The sequence below is a fragment of the Musa acuminata genome, chromosome BXJ2-3 (genome assembly GCF_036884655.1).
Source record: "Musa acuminata AAA Group cultivar baxijiao chromosome BXJ2-3, Cavendish_Baxijiao_AAA, whole genome shotgun sequence".
NCBI classification, from domain to species: Eukaryota; Viridiplantae; Streptophyta; class Magnoliopsida; order Zingiberales; family Musaceae; genus Musa; species Musa acuminata.
Genome location: NC_088340.1, coordinates 29,971,936 through 29,978,033, shown reverse-complemented (window position 1 = coordinate 29,978,033; position 6,098 = coordinate 29,971,936). Strand labels below are relative to the sequence as shown.

The 6,098-nt window shown below is 39.0% G+C and overlaps 1 long non-coding RNA gene across 2 annotated transcripts; it reads right to left on the bottom strand.

The window, feature by feature from the left end:
• Positions 1-246: 246 nt before the first annotated feature.
• On the bottom strand, positions 247-3,069 carry LOC103978323 (uncharacterized). 2 transcript variants are annotated; one of them, XR_010485224.1, is made up of 2 exons: positions 2,736-3,069; positions 247-579 (listed from the first exon to the last, which is right to left on the bottom strand). It is a non-coding gene; the product is annotated as an uncharacterized LOC103978323 (long non-coding RNA). The 2 variants fall into 2 exon arrangements; XR_001977060.2 differs by having other exon boundaries at positions 247-572.
• Between the last annotated feature and the right edge of the window lie 3,029 nt (positions 3,070-6,098).

The window sequence follows — 6,098 nt, the reverse complement described above, 5'->3', positions numbered from 1 at the left end:
TTCTATTATATATCCAAAATCCTTGATTGTTTCTATTTCTTGATGACTGCAACAGTTCCTTCAGTGGGAGCAACGGATTGACTGCTTGATCTAATTGGATGCATGACTCACAAAGCAAGCAGACTCTGCCCGGGCTGTTCCCTCTGAACAAAGTAGAGTTCTTCAAAACCCAAAGCATAAATTTGGTCAAGAGAATGACAACAGCTTTTGAGCTTGTTTTAGAACAGATTTTGGGCTCCGATAGAATTGGGACATGTTTTCATTTGATAGTTAGAATAGTACTTTCGTGCTGCATCGCCTGCAAAAAGGACACAAAACATCGAATTCTGACTACCAGCTAACGGTCCTTTGAGGGCCTCAAATTGATGTTGATTAGCTACCAAGTGGCAACAAACAGGCATTAATAGCCACCTGATGAGTTCTTTCCCAGGTTTCAAGCTGCTTCCTCCTGCTTCACATCTGCAGCATTTGTGCCACACTTGACCTAATTGATCATTAATTTCCTTCATTACTAGCATCTCTTTCTAAGAAATGTCTCACTTTTGCTGCTGATGCTATGTTTTGTGCTTAAGCTGCCTCCTTCCAAGAAAATGTAGTTTGTTGTGAGATGTAGACAAGTTTCATGTGAAATTAACAGCAGCACTGTAATTGAACATAATTTGAGCTTTGAAAGTGATGAAATCACATACAAGAAATAAATATGAGTGATGAACTGAGGATTGTTTTCTTCAAGATCATCAGCGTGCATCTGCTTTCGATCAATGTGAGAAAAATGAATCACAATTACTTGATTCGAATATTTGAAAGGAATGTAAGAAATTGCTTCATTACTACATATGAGTTGAAGAACTCTTCGAGTGCTTTCTAGGAGACATTGTTTGCAGCAATAGTTTAGCCATTACTGCTGCCTGAATAAGAAAATGGTCAAGAAATACTGGATGCATGTAAAGACACATACAGAAAGAGGGAAGAAGTAGAAAGGAAAGCATCTTATGGTGCTCAAGAATTTGGTGTATTTTTCTTCTCTAGAAGCAAAACCAAATCCATCCATGTTTGCTAGCCTATGGACTAAAGACAACAAATCCAACCGCAATTAAGTACTGTCAACTTTGAGTAAAACCTTTTGCCGATGATCTAATTGTTAGTGCAGCACTGCACAGACAGGAGTATTATGACACAAATGTTAGTATGATAAACTTGATAATGATATAGAAAATGTCACATCCTGCATGCATTATTTGCAGCAATAAAAACAGAGTTTTTAGTCAAGGAATTTTGGATTGATCAAGTAGATATCTTGCTAAAAGTTTAGCCATATCAAAGCCAATGGCTATTTGCCTTTATCATCAAGAAAGTGGAAATCATCAACAATTGAGCCTCCCTATCTTCCTGAGGTTGCAAACGGGTTTTCCAACGCAGCAACAAAGATGATTAACTGTGCTAATGGTTGTCAAACCGAAAGATAGACCTCAAGCACTTGATCTGCTGTGATGAACAAGCTAATGGTTGTCAATCCAAGAGCCTCTCATCTTCAGTTCCACACTGTCCAATAAATGCAACTTCGAGTTCTTCATCTTCGGCAGTCGTGTCTTTTCAACCAACCATACAAATAAGCTGAGCTAAACAGGTCAACTGAAAGGCCACTTTCGCCATCTTGATGTTAAGATCAAGTGACAAGGTATTGCTCGTCATTTCATAAGGACATCCCAAAGATGCATGCTTGCAAACACTAAAGAGGAGATACAGTTCTCGATCTCCTCCATGCAGTAGCAATAAAGATAACACAAAGGTGGATGACTTCCAAAGTTTTTGTGGCATGGATAGCAATACTTCAGCTTCTTTGAGATAGTATGGAAAAGGGATTAGTGCTCTTTAAAATGAGAGGAGAGAATTGAAGAGAGAGAGAGAGAGAGAGAGAGAGAGAGGTATCAGGAGTGTTTGCACCAAGGAAGGGAAGGGATGATGTGGATAAGACTATCTAGATTTGAAGCCTCAGTGCATGCTTGGGAATCTATAAGCATCAACTCCAATGAAACAAATGCTACAAAACAAACTATATCCAAGTGGATGTGCAGGATAGGGTTCTTTAAGAATATGGCAGGAGTGACCAGTGTTTAGGAAAAGATGAGTCTTCCTGTGTGCTTCACAGAGAGAGAGAGAGAGAGAGAGAGAGAGAGAGAGAGAGAGAGCGAGCAAAGGTCCATTGTTCCGCAGTTCAATATATAGCTACAAAAAGAATTGATGACACTGTTGCCATGAGCTTTTCATCAAACCCAGGACATATTTTCATCCTAGAGAAGCCTATTTTTTGTTCTTTTGTGGAGGGAGAAGAGGAAAGGGGGTTTCAAAATCACTAGGGTTCTTGACACAAAATGATGTAAGAATTTGTGGGTGTGAGCACAGTCTGAAACGCATGATTTATTTGGTTTGACATGCATGCAAGTATGAGCAGGTAGGCTTTTGTCTACTTGTAGGGAATACAAGAGTACTGCTATCAGTCTCATAGTCACAGATAAAGAAGAAAGAAAGCTCAGAGAAGCATGTGGAGGTGTTTTTAATGGTGCTACAAACCAGATTGAAAATTTTCAGCAATAGAACATATCTAAAAACCCAACTTATTACTACAAAATTAGTAATAATAATCCCTAGTATCAGGAAACAGAAAAATAACAGCAAGAATTAATGTTGTGGACATGTACAAACTTCAGCTACTTGAATTAAGCACTAGATCTGACCTCTCCATTGTCTCCCTGAAGAAACCCTGATGAATTAGGGTTAGGGTTTTCATGTGCTCCCATCAGCAGATGAAACTGCCAGATGATCTGAGTTTTTTTTCTCCCTGTGGAGATCCATACAACACACAGATCCAGGATATGATCAGATCATGCTGGCAGCTTCAGCTACTTGTGGTGCACACCGTAGGAAGATGGAGTATCGACATGAGATCAATAGAACAGTAGTCATAGGAATTAAGAAAAGAAGAGAAGAGAGGCTTTTGATGGTTGTACAGAAGGAGGCTTTTACAGGAGGGGAGAGGAGGGGATGATGAGAGGAGAAATATATAGGAGAAGAAAGGAAGAGTGCTAATGTGAAGGGGGTTATAGCTTTTATCATTTAATTTGTGGAAATGGAGGTTGGCATTGACTATAAGAGGAGTTAAGAATAATTTTATGGCAGTGGTCCCAAAGAAAAGGCAATTTAATGCTAATGTCTTACCTGCAGCCTAAGATTTCCATATATTTTCCTTGATCTTTAGAGAGAGAGAGAGAGTAGGGGTCCATTTTGCATGGAGTTTTCTATGTAATGCATATGACTGTCAAGAAAAGGAGTGTATATCATCTTTAACCCAGGAAGCTCAGGAGACATACTCCTCTCTCTCTCTCTCTCTCTCTCTCTCTCTCTCTTTTGTGTTGTCTATTAGGATTTTTTTTGTATATAGAATGATGACTTTTATTGGTGAAAGGAACAGTGCTGCCCTCTGTGGCAGGCCCAGTTGGTTGCTCACTTGCAGTCATTAAAGACATCAGCCTCTAAGCGGCAAGAACTGATCTAAGAACTGTCCCCTCTCTTTAAGGAGGTAGAAAAGGAGATGTGTGAGGCTAAAAGCTTCTGACATGCATCATTTGCATGTAATTTCCCTGGAACTGTGCATCCATGGCCGGTCTCATGTATAGAACCACAACTCTCCAATACAGTTAAAACTCCAACCCCACTGTCATAAATGATGAAAACATTCACATATAATTTGTCCTATATCTTTGTTGTTTAGTAAGCCATCCATGGATGAACTGTGAAGGTCCATTGCCAGCAGTATCAGTGATTGAAGTTGAATCAGCCTGAGGTTTAAGGGTCAAAGTCTGGCAGATAGGACAGCCGAATGAACAACCAGTTTAGAGCTGTCTTCTAAGCCATAAACTTTAATGAGTTCAGACCAGTAGGTGATCACAAGATTGTAGGTGTAACTACTGCCATCTAATGTTGAATTGGTCAGCTTCATATAAATGTGGCCATTTACATTTATAGCTGCAAATTTCTATATGAGGTTACAAGGAGATGGATGAAGTTTATAAATTAGGATATGGTGAAATCAGGTGAAGGCATATATGTTGTTGCCCCCACATGGTCGACAAAAGCAGTAAAAGAAAGGAAAAAGGAAAATCTGATAAGCAGCAATTTTCAGCTAAAAACATTTCTGTAGCTTCCTTCATAGGCTTCCTGTTAACATATGATACAGCAGGGAAAACTATGTCCCAAAAAGAAATATTTGTGAGATAGGAATGAATTGTAACTCATATATCAATCAAAGCATATTGCTTGACTGATGTGGGTGGGGGTAATCAGATTGGGGCATTGTTGTTTTTCTCCTCACATTTTTCATCTCTGCAATCTTGCTACAACGCAAGGTTTATACTTATTGCTACATCTACCTCACAAGCCACCTTATAGATAGGTAGATAGACATCAAATCACTCTCTAGTAGCTTGGACTCTTCCATGCTTCTTGAGAAAAGCCAATTTGGCTCTATTGCGATCTGAAGAAGCACATGCAAAAACAATTTGTTGCTATGTTAATCAGATGAAGGTCTACACCATATAGTCTGAAAAGAAAACAAGAAAAAAGAATTGACTTGGACAAAGTCATGAAGGCCTGTAAACAGAAGACTCAACGTACTGCAATATACATCTTGCATTTGCCACAAACTTCAATAGGCCTATGAAATGTTATACATCTTTTCTCAAGCAAAGAATTGGCATCTGTGTCTCAAGGATATTATGGATTATTGGTTTAGATTTTCATATTGCTCCTGTAATTTCTAGAGCTCATCGCTACACCTCGAAGAACATTTTTCTCAGGTACTGTACTAGGAACATTCTCTCGGTGATGGAGAGTAAATTTATGATCCAGTGTGATGAGATAACTTGATAAGATAATTGATTCGTTTAGAAATTGAACTACTAATCGAAAATGCTTAGGTTTAAGTTAACAATAATACATCACTCTTATAAGTCAATCTAGATCTCAATTCACTTTCGATACGAGACTAAATCGAAAGCATTAGGATAAAGATTAGGATGAGTTTCTTCCTGGTAGGTAGCACGGTAGAATCCCGACTGACGTGAGAGTTGAGAGGGAAGAGAAGGATGAGAAGATTGGCCATGTGATGCAACATGCTCTCCTTTCCATTCTTTAGTGAGTGGGGGAATCTGCCATGCTCAATAATGAACAAATGAAGCTGCCAAGCATGACCTAGCTTTGCAGCAGCTTCACTTTTTTCTATCTTAAGTCTTTTCTTTTGTTAGTCACAATCTAATAATACAGAACTTTTTTGATTTCATGCAATCTTAAATCTTTAATCATCAAATCAGGGTGACATCTTCACTGATTCACCCCTAAAGGTTTTTTTAGTCTTAATCTAATAATACAGAACTTTTTTGCTTTGATACCATCTTTAATTTTTAATCATCAAATCAGGGTGACATCTTCACTGATTTCCTTGGGCACTTTCTGAGGAAGGATCGAGTCAAACTTTATTTGGGAATGATGATGGGGATTGAGGATCAAAAGATAAATCCCCAAGAATTTTCTTTTTCCTGGAATGGATAATTTGTTTGAACAGACAAGATAATATATACAAGCACATAGAGACAAAAAGCGCATGCCCAACTTGGGTGGCCAAAGCATCTGAAAGGAGATTGAGGCGTGACAAAGTGAAAGAACCGCTGCCAATAGCATGCAAAGATCTCGAAACATTTCATGTTCCATCTTTAGTCAGCTGTCAAATGACAAAGGTTAGGAAGCTGCAGGCATCACACCATCTCGGTGCAATAAACGGTCCAAAAGTAAAAGCTAAGCACACGCGAGTCAAAGAACGCTTTTCGAACACCGCAACCGGCAACGAGAACAGCAAGAAAGATGAATCAAACACAGATCATGAAAGCAGAGAAGAGGATTGTAATCTGCAACACACCACAGTCAACTGAAGAAAGCAGGAGATGTAAAGCAAACCACATGAAAGAACGGAGAACACACATTGACTCGAAAGGAGTGACAGGTAAATTACACCGAGCAACACTTGCACTGACTCAGAAGCAGTGACA